Source organism: Nicotiana sylvestris, chromosome 10 (genome assembly GCF_000393655.2).
Source record: "Nicotiana sylvestris chromosome 10, ASM39365v2, whole genome shotgun sequence".
Taxonomy (NCBI): domain Eukaryota; kingdom Viridiplantae; phylum Streptophyta; class Magnoliopsida; order Solanales; family Solanaceae; genus Nicotiana; species Nicotiana sylvestris.
The window spans coordinates 171198032-171213219 of record NC_091066.1 but is presented as its reverse complement, the minus strand read 5'-3'; positions in this window follow the sequence as shown (position 1 = coordinate 171213219).

Here is a 15188-nt window from a genome sequence, read left to right as displayed (position 1 = left end):
GGGAGCTTTCGTACACTCATTAAACATCAAATCAAACAGCTGTATGGTTCAATAAGTTACTATGTAAATTCGGGCACGACATCATAATATTCTAAAATTGGAACGGGCTACTTATAATTATAAGCAGGTCCAATAATGGAAGTACTCTAAGGTCCAGACAACAGTAGAGTTTAGGTTTGGTTTGTAGTATGAGACAAGGGTAAAATATAAAGTAAAACTTATTGATTTACCCAAAAATTGAGAGAAATGTAGGATATGTAGTTGGAGTCCGAAAATTTTTTATGCTTTTTTGGACAGAAAGCACGTTTATAATGCTAAAAATAAAAGTTACATAACTAGGTAAAACGCAGTACTATACTGCGTTTTACTTTAACAAAAAATTAGCCGTTAAAGTAAAACGCAGTATAGTACTGCGTATTATTTAAAAATTATTTTTTTAACTAATTCACAGTACTATACTGTGTTTTACTTATAATTTGGGCTCAGCTATATTTTATTAAAGCAATTCGCAGTACTATACTGCGTTTTAACTAAAACGCAGTATAATACTGCGAATTGCTTTAATTAAATAAAGCCCCTTCTTCTTCCTTGGACAACGACAGAACCGACGAACCCCATTAAAAAAGTTTCAGACTCTGCTGGTCCCCCCCCCCCCCGCGTCAAACTTTTAAAAAAAAATTTGGGCCCCACCCGTCACCTAAAGAGCAAGGAGTGTAGGTCCCACACACAAGACAAGCTTTGGATTCCTTCTTTCGGGTGCAAAAATTCGATTTCAATCAAATTCAAAAAACTTAAATCGAGGTATTTCGATTTTGTTTATGTCGAAACTCGTATAGTACATGCATATTTATATTGTTTAATGTGTTTTCATGTTAATTTGTGTTATGTTTGTGTTTAAATTTGTATCTTATTTATACCCGGATTGATTTATTAGCTTTGGTACAAAAAATTGTTAAAATTTGATAAATTATTTGTATTGTTAAAAAATTAATATTATTTATTTTGTTTGTTGTTCATATTTGTATTTTATGTTAGTTGTTTTTATATGTAATAGTGACCTTTTAGCGTAGTAAAATAAATAGCCTTTTAGCGTAGTAAAATATAGAGCCTTTTAGTGTAGTAAAATATAGAGCCTTTTAGCGTAGTAAAATATAGAGCCTTTTAGCGTAGTAAACACCAATCCATCCCGAACTTGGTGGTTAAACTATACTGCAGAAATTGAGAATAGATCATGATGAAACTGATGATCTTTCTTTTTTTCCCCTCCCTTTCTTTGAACCTTGTCAATGATCGAACTTAAAGATATGAACTGAGTGCCATTTGATGAGTAACTGAGAACAAAGGAGAGGGATATGGAAAGAATGAAGTAATCAAAGAAGAAGTTATAGCAGAAATATATTTTGCACTAGGGAATCGGTGACTGTGAGATGCTCCTCCCAGAGTTCAAGAAAATGTAGAAACTGGGGGGAGTCTCTATCAATTAGTGCCAGATAAATTTCTGAATAGTGGAAGGAGTCAATCTCCAGGATGAATGTCTCTACGACATTCTTGACGTCTTCCGGTTGTGGGGAGTAGTCCAGTGACCGCAACATGTGTGTCGCGCACCGGACCAGCCGGTTTTGCTGGCGAACAAAGCGGTCTAATAATTAAGGATAACTTGGTGCTACCGGGCCTCAAATATTGAGCCTAGAACCCATACATAATTATTCAGTCCAATTCAATAATTTTTAATTTAATTCCTTAAACTAAAAAAATTCTAAAAATATTGAAATTGACACGCATAATAATTAAAGATAACTCTGTGCTACCGGGCCTCAAAAATCAAGCCTGGAACCCATACATAATTATTCAGTCCAATTTTAAACATAATTAATTATTTAATTTATTAAGCTAACAAAATTCTAAAAATGTTGAAATTGACACGCATAATAATTAAGGATAACTTGGTGCTACCGGGCCTCAAATATCGAGCCTGGAACCCATACATAATTATTCAGTCCAATATTAAACATAATTAATTATTTAATTCCTTAAACTAACACACACAATTAATTTTGTTTAAATTATAATAGACGACATGGACTTTCCTCCGCCTGCGCATCCTAGACCTGTCGAGGATCAGCTACTAGTGTTGCAGGGCGACCATAGGTCCTCCTTTGTATGGGAGGGACAGCTATCGATGCAGGCTCTCCGCCCCAGGAGACCTGACGATTTGTGGGAGTTCATCGTGGAGCATCCTTTCCATGCCCGCATAGTCGCGCGCCTACAGGCTACAGGCTTCTATACGATTTTTGAGCTTGGACAGATGCAGCTTGATTGGTCTCTCATCACGGCCTTGGTAGAGCGGTGGCGACCGGAGACGTACACTTTTCACTTGCCCACTGGAGAGGCCACTATTACGCTGGAGGATGTTCAGGTTTTGTACGGGCTGCGCGTAGATGGACGGGTCGTGGCACTGCCCCAGTACATTAGATCCATGACGTGTGCACAGTTTTTGGATATGATGGGGTAGTTTACTAGTTATAGACCTCAGGGTGACGCTGGGGGCAGTCGCATTGCTTTGTCAGTCATCAGAGATCATATGGCTGTTTTGCACCCAGACATTACCGGTGAGACGGAGGATCTCTATATTGAGAGGTACATGCGGTTGGCGTTGATCCTGTTTTTCGGGTGTGTCTTGTTCCCGAACACTTCGGGGAGTCTCGTGAGTATGCGCTTTCTCCATCATCTTCAGCAGCTGGATGATTTACCCCAGTACAGCTGGGGTGTTGCTGTTGTCGCATATCTGTATAGGAGCATGTGCCGGTCGAGCATAGGCCCAGCGGTGGACATATATGGTTTTCTGCCCTTCCTACAGGTGACAACATTTTCGAATACTTTGTTCATTACTCCGAATTCTATATGGTCGAAATGACTCATAAATTTTACATCAACCTTTTATCTTAGGTTTGGGCCTAGCAGCGGATCATGCCGTTGCAGCCACCTCTACCACCACTTGCGCCCGGTGAGGATTATCTATTTCTCCCTCTAGCTTCTAGGTGGATTCTCCGGCGTGGGAACTACTGAGGGACCGATGCTCATCATAATCTCCCCCTTATCAGGGATGTGCTAGATATGCTGGCGGACGGACAGGTAAATATGTACCTACACTTACTTGTTTTAAATTGAGTTGTGTTGCGCATACTCACTTTTATGTTATTATTTGGTAGTTCATCTGGACGCCATACAGCGACGAGTTGCTAGCTCAGCTGCCCGTTTATTGCTCAGTCAATCGACTGCTTTGGAGCACCTCCGTCCCGATGATCTTCTTCGATATGGTTGAGTATCATGCCACAGAGCGTGTGCTTCGCCAGTTTCACCGTCCCCAGCCTATACCGGGGGATCCTGGATGGGTGGCTACACACTATCAATGGGATGACAGTGCCAGGCTGGATGATATAAACATGGGATGGCTAGAGTAGCAGGTCCATATTTGGGAGGAGCGAGCTGACCGTATTCCGCCAGCACCTACATTTACCCAGGAGGCCACTATTCATCTGTATGCGTCATGGTACCGCCGTTACACCCGAATGATTATCGGGAACCCCATTCATGTACTTGGCTTATTAATATCGTATAATTGTGATATAGCGTTATTTAATTAATATATTAAATGTTTCACAGGCTATTGGGCATCATCACCTCTACCAGTTGGGACAGGAGATGCAGCAGCATACCGACATCCCTGCAGTCATTGACTATGGCCGGCGGGTGGCACAGTTGGCTCGTCGGACCCTGTTTCAGGCAAGAGATTCCGCGAGGTTGGACCACGAGGCTCAGTATGCGGCGCCAGAGGACTACCATAGGGGTAGGGGTGTCCCACGATGCAGGGGTAGGGCACGAGAGAGAGGTGCCCCACGAGGTAGGGGTACCCCACGGGGTCGGGGGGTCGCGGGGGACGGTGAGGAGGTGGTCCCTAGCAAGGGGGCGTTAAGGCACCTAAAGACCCACCTGCTGAGGGACATGATGAGGACTTTGGAGTTGAGGCTCTTGGAGATGATCAACCGGGTTATATACCTCGGGTAGATGAACCTTCCAGCAGCATATTTTCGTACAGCCTTCAGCTATCTCTGCCAGCATCGCAGGTCACCCCGTCAGGAGCATTGTCGATCACGGGTACATTTGACGGGGATGTAGACCAGTACTTTGCATACCCATCTACCGCAGCTGAGGATCGGCCCTCCCGGGACGTGGATGGCGGGCGCAGGTTGAGTTATGCCTCATCCCCGGCAGTTGATACAGATCTACCACAGGCGCAGGTATATTTGTATTACTTTAAAATTTCAATTTGTTTTCTTTTCCTTAATGAGTTGACATTAATTAATTTTTAACTTTCTTATGTAGGTTTTGTCCCAGCCCATCTTTGAGGCCACTACATGCTTTGATGAGGACACCACGGATGCATATACTCAGGCGGCCGACGAGACCACGCTGAGAAAATATTTTTTGACTCAACACGTACAATACAAATATACTTTTTCACATGCTAAGATTACTACGTGTTTTGTAGGTTGCTGATGGCCCGACGGCATATTCTTCTGATCCTGCCAGTTGTGGTGTCGATGCTGCTGCACATCCTCACATAAAGAGGCGGCTTGATGATGATGATCCAGATAGTGTACCCGGGCGGTAGGGGATGCGACTTAGGCCGGCAGCAGCACTGAATAAATGGCAACCGGGACTAAACATTGGCATGTATGTATTTAGTGTATTTTTCATATTTCATGTATTTTTATTATGTTGGCCTATTATGTTTGTGTTTGTGTTGTAGTAATGTTTTATTTTAATTGAAGTGGCATGTATGTCATGTATTGAACTGGCATGTATTAGCATGTATGGCATGTATGTGTACTAAATTTATTTTAATTGAAGTGGAAGTTAAGTTTAAGTGCTTGTGTTGTTATATGAAACTATCAAATCACGCTTTACATATTACATTTTTCTACAATTAAACAGCTTTTTCTTCACTTATTCCAGATTGTGGAACATAATTTTATTTGATATATATTGCAACATACACAAGTACAAACACGTATTACAAAAAACATACCAAAACAAAAGACTAAAGGTATCCTTGATAGTTGGGTACATTCGATGAACTTGCACCACGAGCCGGATTACCACCGCCACGCACACCACCTGAAGGACATTTACGACGGTCGTATCTTGTTTGCAAGCATATGCCACATTTACGCGCATAAACAGTGTCACCAACATCCATTTAGTTCCATATATGCGTTCTCTTTTGCACTTGCAGCTTGTGCAAATAGTCTTTGTTACATACCATCTTAAAAGTTTCCGGCGGCCAATAATGCTCAGCACTTAATGGCTGCAACTTTCCACTATACGTGTCTACGTATACAGCAACACTGTATTGCTTATCAATATAGTTTGTTGCCCCATATCCAACTTGCTGAAAGCACTTCAACGCATGTGCGCACGGCATGTGGTAGATGGTCCATTTCCCCCATGAACATAACCTTCTATTTTCATTCACCGTCTGTAGATTATTCCCACGGTGTCCGCGGATAGCGGTCTTAACTTCAAAAATACCCCGTTCATGATCGTACTGAAGAAATGAATGTCACTGTACTCGCCTCCTGGACCTTTCAAATCTTCTCATGGGTATTGGCATGAATTGAACACCCCTGTCCATCAATGCTGATGCAGCTGCATGCCTTTCAACAAACCTCTTCGCACTCTGTTTGAATGTCATGCGGACCATGGTAGTGATAGGCAGTCCACGGGCAGACTTCAACAAGCCGTTGAATGACTCCGACACGTTTGTAGTGAGGGCTCCCCATCATCTGCCGCCATCAGCATGCAATGTCCACATGTGAAGCTCATGCCCCATCAACCAAGTATAGGCTCATGTTTCTAACTGCCGGATCGCTTCCATGCGCCTCATGAATTTGCACTGCTGGTGCTCAGTTGCAGCCAATCCACATTAAGTCATGCAAGGCCTTGTCAGGATATTTCTTCTGGAAATTGGCCTTCAGGTGACGCACACAGTAACGGTGATATGCATATGGTTCCTGCCATTCAGGCAAGTGACGTACATAACTTAAAATACTACCATACCGATCAGATATTAGACAAATACCTGAACGTTGTTTGATAACGTACTGCTTCAAGTGGTTCAAAAAAAGCGTCCACGTCTCTTCGCTTTTGTTGGCACATATGGCAAAAGCTAGTGGAAATATTTGCCCGTTGGCATCTACTGCAACTGCAATCAAAAGCTTAATATCATACTTTCCATAGACATGAGTACCGTCTATGGAAATAACAGGACGACAATGCACAAAACCATCAATTGCTGGTTTAAATGACCAGAACACATAGTTGAAAATATATTCGGGTCTGTCCGGACTCCGCTCACGCCTCCATTCAACAACAGTCCCGGGGTTAAAGTGTTGCAGTGCGGCCATGTACCTGGGCAGATTTGAAAAAGACTTATCTCAGTCGCCATAAATAAGTTCAAAGGCACGTTTGCGACCGAGATATGCCTTTCTTTTGGTTATAGTACAACCATACTCCTGGTGGACGGCTGTAATACACTCTTTAATCTTGAACCTAATGGACACTTCCAAATATGGAATCAAGACAAGAGAAATCAAGTCCACATCCAAGTTGAAGTGATTCTCATTGTATGTGTCCATTTCACATCTGTGCTCGCTAATAAATTTACCCACTTTCCACAAACCTGATTTCTTCTTGGTGGCACGCAACATCCAGTGACAACCCATAAAGTCTCTACGGCATACAACTTTGTATTTCTCCGTAGTTGACTCACTTACCGTCATCTCACGGCACTCTCTTATACTGTAGATTTTTACAGCCCTAATTAGGCAAGCTTTATCAGGGAAATACATGCCCTTTGTCAGAACAGCTGGTCTAGACTCATCCCACATCGCTGACCAAAATTCATCATCATCCCTTGTGAGGGCATCCACGTTCGGCATGCTTGGCAAATTATCAAGGTAGGGAATATTCCGCTCATGAAATGGCACATGGGACTCGTACACTCTTGGTCTAGCAGGAGGTGGAGGAACATGCTCCCTCGTCAGCTCAGGTTCAACATTCACTACCTCCTCATCGTCACCCTCATCATGGAAGGGTGTGTCATCCCCAGACTCATCCGATTTGTTGTCATAATCACTATCATCTTCCTGACTCTGTGCACCTACCAATTCACGAGTAAATACGTCATCTATGGGCAACTGTGTGAGGTCAGGAGCTTCAAGAAGCTCGTTTTCACTGCACAAAAAGAACAAAATGATAAGTTACCCAACTAGATAAATACTTTAGATATAGCTATATCACTTTACTTACAAGTCGTACTGTCTTGACGTTTCATGATAGATATTTTCTTGTTGGTGATGACTCCTGGATGTACCACCGTGGTCCAATACTCCAGAACTACGCATATTCCAACTAGGGGCGGGGTCATAACTTGTAAAATTCATATTCGGACAGTACCCTCTATGAATAATATGAGTATTAATACAAATCCAATTAAAACATAAAATAAACATCGCTAAAGCGTAGTAAAATTGAAGTTTGTCAGTCGTCTTGTTGATTATATAAAGTCGAAAAATTATTTTGTGGCTGCTCATTTGCCGATGGTGACAAGTTTAAATCAAGGCAAGCTCTTTCATCAGCAATCTGTCCGGCAAAAACTGCTCCAGAATAACCACCCGATGACTGGAGGTTATCCCTACTATGCACGCCCTCATTATTGGGAACGTCTTCCACCTTGACGTATATTTTCAATAATTTTATTACAATAAATTCCCTGTATTCATCCGGAATCAGCAAAAAATCTCTAAGAGTTTTATCATCCTCGATGTTAAACTCAGAATAATAAGCAAACCCCTGCGGAGTCACTGAATACGGAAATCTACCGGTTATTTTAAGGTTAACTGAATGCTTCCTATCACTCATTTATTTACGTAACAACGATACTAATTTATAGTACTCCATAGTAAGCGGCAATTTAACATGACACTATGGAGGTGAGCTATACCTCACAGAGTTATTCTCCAGCACAACCTCACCCTCCCCCCTCCCCCCAATATAGTGAAACCCTTATTTTTGGCACTTCAAACGTTGTAAAAAAATGATTGATAAGAAGAAGAGAGAAGTATGAACGTAAGTTTGAAGTAAAGTATTGAATGAATTTTCACAAAATTGAAAACGCCTTTAAATAAGGCAAGTCCGAGCTTGGGGTGTAGAATTTTTCTATGTAAAACGCAGTACAATACTATGGTTTATGTATTTAAATTATTGTTATGTCAGTTAATTGGTGGGGCCAAAAATCAGAGTAAAACGCAGTATAATAGTACGTTTCGGTGTAAAACACAGTATTATACTGCGTTTTACAAAAAAAATGTTGTCTGCATTCCTTCAGAACTGGGCATCAATAAGTGAAACGCAGTACTGTACTGCGTTTAAGTAAAATGCAGTATAATATTGCGAATTATTTAAAAATAATAATTTTTAATTAATACGCAGTACTATAGTGCGTTTTACTTTAACGGAAAACTTTCCGTTAAAGTAAAACGCACTATAGTACTGTGTTTTACCTAGTTATGTAACTTTTTTTTGTTAGCATTAGAAACGTGTTTTTTGTCCAAAAAAACATCAAAAAAGTTTCGGACATAAGGATCAAAAAGTTAATATGAAAACTTCCCTTTTTAGCTTTCTTCTAATGGAGTAATTTAGCAAAGAACTGAATTAATCACTGTTAGTAGTACTTCTTTTACCCACTCTATTCATCTTTTCTCCTCAACCACACGATGCAATTTCATAGGAAGAAGGAGATCTTTTATTTTATTATAATCATTCGATATTAGAAATTCAATGGCTCGACTAATCTAAATGACGTCATGTCTAATCTATTTAAGAGAGAAATACTTTCTATCAAGGATTTCTCCATTTTCAAAGCTCGATCCAAGACATGTGGTTAGAGTGAAGGGGTCTCATCTATCTCACCACGTATCATAGAGGTGAAAGGAATAGCTTTATTTACCCTAAACATCGAGAAAGAGAAGTACACTGATTGGTAGAGGTGGTGCTAGAGTATTAAGTATGAGTTTGAACAAACACAGTAATTGTTGCGTAGGTCCTCTATTTGTATTAAAAATGAAATATGAATAAATGTTTAATTGCGAACTCAATAACAAAAATGTTTAATTGCATGAACTGGTATTAATTGGTGCGTGCAAAATGGATTCACAGAGGCCATCGTTGCGTTGGACTCTCTTTACATTATAGATATCCTTCGTAAGGAGAATACAACTAACTATAGACTGAGTTAAAGAGTTTAGATTACAGACAAGATTGGAGATATCTTAAACACCTCAGATATCCAGGTTATGCACTGTTATAATCACTTATGCCAAATCTTTTGAAGGGTATGCTCTACCCTTATGTTGTAATAATGAAACGATGCTTTTGATTAATACAACACTCCTTGAATAAGCTTGGAAAATTTATATTAAAAAATAACTAAAACGACCAATTACTTTGATGACAAATTCAGAACTTACAAACTTCAAATTTTTGTTTTGTGCAAGCTGATTGGTTGAGATGTGAGAATACTAGTGCCAAAATTGAAGGGCAAAATTTTGTTGCAAAACAAGGTATATATAAAAGGTTAGGGTGGTTGTTACCATTCTCTTGATTTTACAATAATGAAGTATGAAAGTTATACTTGTCAAAAGAGTTAAAGCTGAACTGCAATGTAATCTTATAACTTAACTATAATTATAATATGAAATACTAGATCAGAATTTTTTGTATTCTGCGAACCATGGTCGATTGAGTAGATCTAACCTTAAGAGCTGTTGAACAATTGTGACCAAGGGCGAAGTTTAAGTTCTAGCTACAAGTTTCGCGGAATCTAATAATTTCGATAAAACTCTATATTTTGGATACTGAATTCAATAAATATTATAAATAATATATGAGCCTAGTAAATTGTATATTTTTTTTTTAGAGTTTTGACCTCATAAACTTAAAATTCTAACTCTGCTTCAGACTCTCATCGGCACCTAAAAAGACAAATCGATAGACTCTTCTAGTGGTAATTCAATTCAAGTTTTACAAGCTTATATTCAAGGTTAGTATGGTAGGTAGATTCTTTCTAGGCCACTACAAAAAATCAAGTTTTTTTGTGACGACTCAAAAACTTGCCACAGTATTGACATGTTTAGTGGCGATTGTTTTATCCGCCGCTAAAAATTATATTTTAGTGGCGAGTAAAACTATATCGCCACAACAAATATGCCTCCATGCATTTCAGGTATACACGATATAAGTCATCTTGACCTAGCAAGTTTTAATTAATCAATGCATCCTAAGAATTCTCTAACGGGTATATGAAAAGTTTAAAGTTAAAAGAGTATTCCATCAATTAAGTCATAAATTGAATGAGGTAACACAAATTCAAATTCTAATAATTTCTTTGTCGCTAAATTAATTTTTTTTTAATCTCTCCCCGGTAAAAGAAATTGTCCATATTCTACAATTACTAGTACTTTACTAGGGTAACAGAGGAGATTTCCAAAAGAAGGTAGACACAAGTACCATGGACAAAAAAACTTAAAGGATATATCAACCCTAAACTCAATTTTCACCCATAAAAGAAAAGACCAAACAATAAAAGAAACAAAGAACAATTACATGAAGTTTGTTGCAAAATGGGATGATTTGACATATGAAATGACAAGTCTTACTGTCTGTCTTTTAGGGTTTGAAAGGGGTACTGCCTTGTCCTAACTATAGAACCCCACCACAACATGGGAATCCTAAGAAATTAACGTTTGAGTCGTCTAAAACATCAAGATTACTTTTGACAATAATATTGGAATATTATAATGTCTTTTCTGAAAACAAGGACGATTTGATATCTGAGATAAGTTTGAACAACTTCTTGATTTTTAGTTGCTTTTGGAGTTTGAAATGATAGATGCATGGTTGGAGATGAACGAGATAGTCCTCAACCTGGGATGGTTGGTCAAGTTCTGGTTAGTTCTTAAGCACTCCCTCCGTTTCAAATTAAACGAGCTAGTTTGACTCAACACGGAGTTTGAAAAAAAAAATTAAAATTTGTGATAGTAAAAGGTTAAGATGTAAAAGCTTTGTGAGGCTATGACATTTGTGTGGTTATAAAAACTTCTTATTAAGGGTAAAATGGGTAAAATAAAGAGATTAAAGTTAAATTATTTCCAATTGTAGAAATATGTCATTCTTTTTTTAACGGTTTAATAATGAAACAGAGGGAGTAATATACAACGATATTATTGTCGATCACCTCCAGAATAAGAGCCCGTTTGGATTCGCTGATAAGCTTGAAGTACTGAAAAGCTTTTTAAGTGCTGAAACTTATTTTTAAAATAAGCATTTACGTGTTTGGATAGAAGTGCTGAAACTGATAATAAACAGTTGATGTATTTGATTAAAAAGTACTGATTAGCTATTCTTTTTTTTAAAATGACTATAATATCCTTGAATTTTTTTCAAAAGATTATAAATTAAAAAAAAATCTCTGTAAAGAAAAGATCTAACAACGAATATAGAATAAACAGAAAGTCAATAAATTTATTTTGGAAAAAGTATTTTGTGAATTAGAAAATATTATTAAAGATAAACTAGTAAAAGTGTTTATAAGCTGAAAAGCCTTAAGTTGGAGTGGCCAACTTATGACTTATGACTGATTTTAGATTATAAGCACTTTGGGTGTTTACTAAACGCGTATATAATCCAGTTTAATCAGCTTATAAGCTTAGTAAAACACTCTCTAACTTCATGTTATCGTTCATAAAAAATATAATTAGTAATCCGAGAAATAAAAAAAATAACCAATTATAACATGTCTATACACAGATAGTGCCAAAAAAATTACATACTATTAGGAGTCATTTGGTATGAGGTATAAGTAGATATAGTGCAGGTATAAAAATTTAATGTCACTTTAATACTTTGTTTGGTTAGCAAACCTGGTATAAGTTATTCCGGGATTAAAATTAGTACCGAGATAACTTATACCTAGTAGGGAGTGGGATAATTAGTGATGGGATAACTTATACCTTCTTCTTAGAAATTATGCAATTGTCATTTTGAATCCAACATACTAAACAATGGATAAAAAATAATACCAAAATAACTAATCACAGCATAATTTATCTTAGTATAACTTATCCCTAAGGTGTATATTAGTTATACCCGATTAAATTTAACTTATATATAAGTATAAAAGAACTTTTACATTATTAGTTTCTCCTAAAGATATTTAAAGGTGCCTGATGCACTTTCAACAAGTACACAAAAATGTTCCTTAACATCTAATAAAACTGAAATGAGACAAGTACATAAAAAAAAGGTCATTCATATAGTTTATAATGCATATGTAACTAAAAATTTGCATTTTGTTCTTTCTAGAGAGGAAAACAATCCAAGATCATGTATTTCTTTTAAATGGAAAAAGATATTGCAAATATGTTGTTAAAAATATTAAGCAAAAAGTTCAATAAAAATGTTCACAAACAAAGGCTACCTTGCCACTTGAGAAAAATCCAAATCTAAGTTTACAAACTCAATTTGTTGAAATTTTCAAAAAAAAATTAAAAATAATAAAGTGCAACCTTGCCACTTGAGGTCCAAATTGAAAATTAGGCAGGGTGGAAATGTTTAAAGTTGGGTTCAGTTGATACAGTTTGTAGGTTAAATTCACAAATAACCACTATTTAATCATGTACCAAAAAAATAGCTATTATCATTGAGTTTCAAATTTTATAGGTGAAACTTCAGGATATTGTCATGTAATTACTCCATAACAATTGCTATTTTTCAAGAGAAATTTTCATAAAATACTATCTTTTAGGGCTAATTAGCTATTTATAGAAACCATTTGTTATATTACGAATTATAGATATGTTTTCTGTTGTTATAAAATGTATTAGATGTATTTAAGCTACTGTATTCATGAATACAATAACAAAAATAAGCGTGAATCAGGGAAGTTCAGCTAATCAGTTGTTGTATTCGAGTGTATTCGATTGCATTCATGGCGTGAAACATGAGATTACAACTGGACAGATTATTGTATTCGACTGTATTCACGGCGCGAAACAGGGGATTACACTGTTTTTAAATGGAAAGTGAATCAATTAACATAATAGACTCCCAATACAACTCAACAAACTCAATTATAACACACAAAATTTGTATTTTCAGTTATAAAAAAAAGATTCTTAACTGAAAAACACCCCAAAAACATAGCAATCTTCAGAAAAATATATAATACATCTGAATACATAAATTATATTAATTAAAAAAATATATGAATACATTCAAGGAATACAACGAGACAGTGAATACAATGAAATACATGGAATACAACGGGATACATTGAAATACAATAAAAAAAGACAATGAATACAATGAAATACATGGAAATACAAAGAGATACATTGAAATATATTAACAGAAAATGCAAGTTGCTCAGCCCTAAACTCTGGCGTCTTTATTTAAGAACAAACCCTAATTTCCGGCGAATCCGCCGTCGAGCAGTGGTGGCAGAATAAGGACTATGTTAAAGCTTGAATCTTGTATTGAAGATGACGAAAATTTGTATTTGCGGAGGCTGAAAAGGATTGCGTTGATTTCCTCTTTCACATCCTCTCATTGCTTGTGGGTAGTGTTGTCATGCCTCTCAAGGAGAAAGGGATGAACGGATGTTTGCCTAACCTCTACGGCATCATAGAAAATCTGAATGGCACCTACATTCAATCTAAGGAATGCAAGAACATCTTTTTTAAACCTATCCCCTAGGCATAAATCTGAGTCGTGTAGGTTCTCAGACAAAAGCATCCAACGACAACATAGAAAATCTAAGTCGTGTAGGTTCTCAGACAAAATCATCCAATTGTTAGGTGAGGAAGCAATACGTCCAAGGAAAACATTAAAGAAAATTCAAAAATTAAGAAACACTCAAGAGAATTGAAGAAATTGGGATCGGAGAGAACGTAGGTGATGTGGGTGAGAGGAATTTTGAGATTGAGCATCGTGGCTTCAGGGAATGAGGGAAGAGAATGGCATATATCAAAGTAGAGAGAGAAAAAAAAAATAGTGTAACTGAATAGCGTATTTAGTGGCTTAGGGTTAGGAGGTAACCAAAATTAGATATTTTGCTATAAACATTAAAATGTATCTATAGAATATAATTTTTTTAAATGGTATTTATTTAAAATAAATAAGGTGTTAACCTTTGCTATAGGAGGTAAAAATTCCATTTTTCAATTACAGGATCATAGTGGCTAGCCCACGCAATTACTTCCAAGTTTGTAAGGTTCAATATGGTCACTCATTGGCATCTTTTCTTGTTAAATCAAGAAGAATTAACCCAAATAACCGCTCATCCAAACATTTAAACTAAAAATAGTCGATGGAGATAAAATATATGCAAAATTTATGTATTATATGTGTATAACTATGTATAACCAGTGTATAATTTATGTATATGACTAGAAAAAAAATAATAAATATCGTAGGCTATTTGTGTAAAGATCCCTTAAATCAATTGGGACGCTAAGCCAACAATTAGGGATAACAACACTATGGGTATGCAAACTTGCGACTGCAAATTGTTAAAATAGCACGGTCCAGCCAGTTTTCGGACTGGTCATTCAAAAATAGCCAGCATTTACCAAGTCAATAAAATATAGCCACTATTTTGCTGCAAAAGAGACCGGTCCAGCATAATATACTCGAGTTCGGTGCACCTGTGTATGAACTTCCAGCATATTATGCTGGACCGGTATACTTTGCTGGTTCCAATATAATATATTGGAGACTGGAGCACCGGTGCTCCAAACTCCAGTATATTATGTTGGACCAGTATATTATACTGAAACTCCAGTATATTATGCTGGAGTACTTTTTCGGATTTTGAACAATGTTTTTGATCAGATTTATCTTTACATAAAAAGTGACTAAATTTTAATTACTTTTGAAACTATGGCTATTTTGAATGACCACTTGTAAATCTGACTATTTTTGAATTTCTCCCCTGCAAATTAGACTTGGGTTAGATAGCCAATACTTTTGGTCCAACAAATTCAATTTGGATATACAATCTGAGGCCC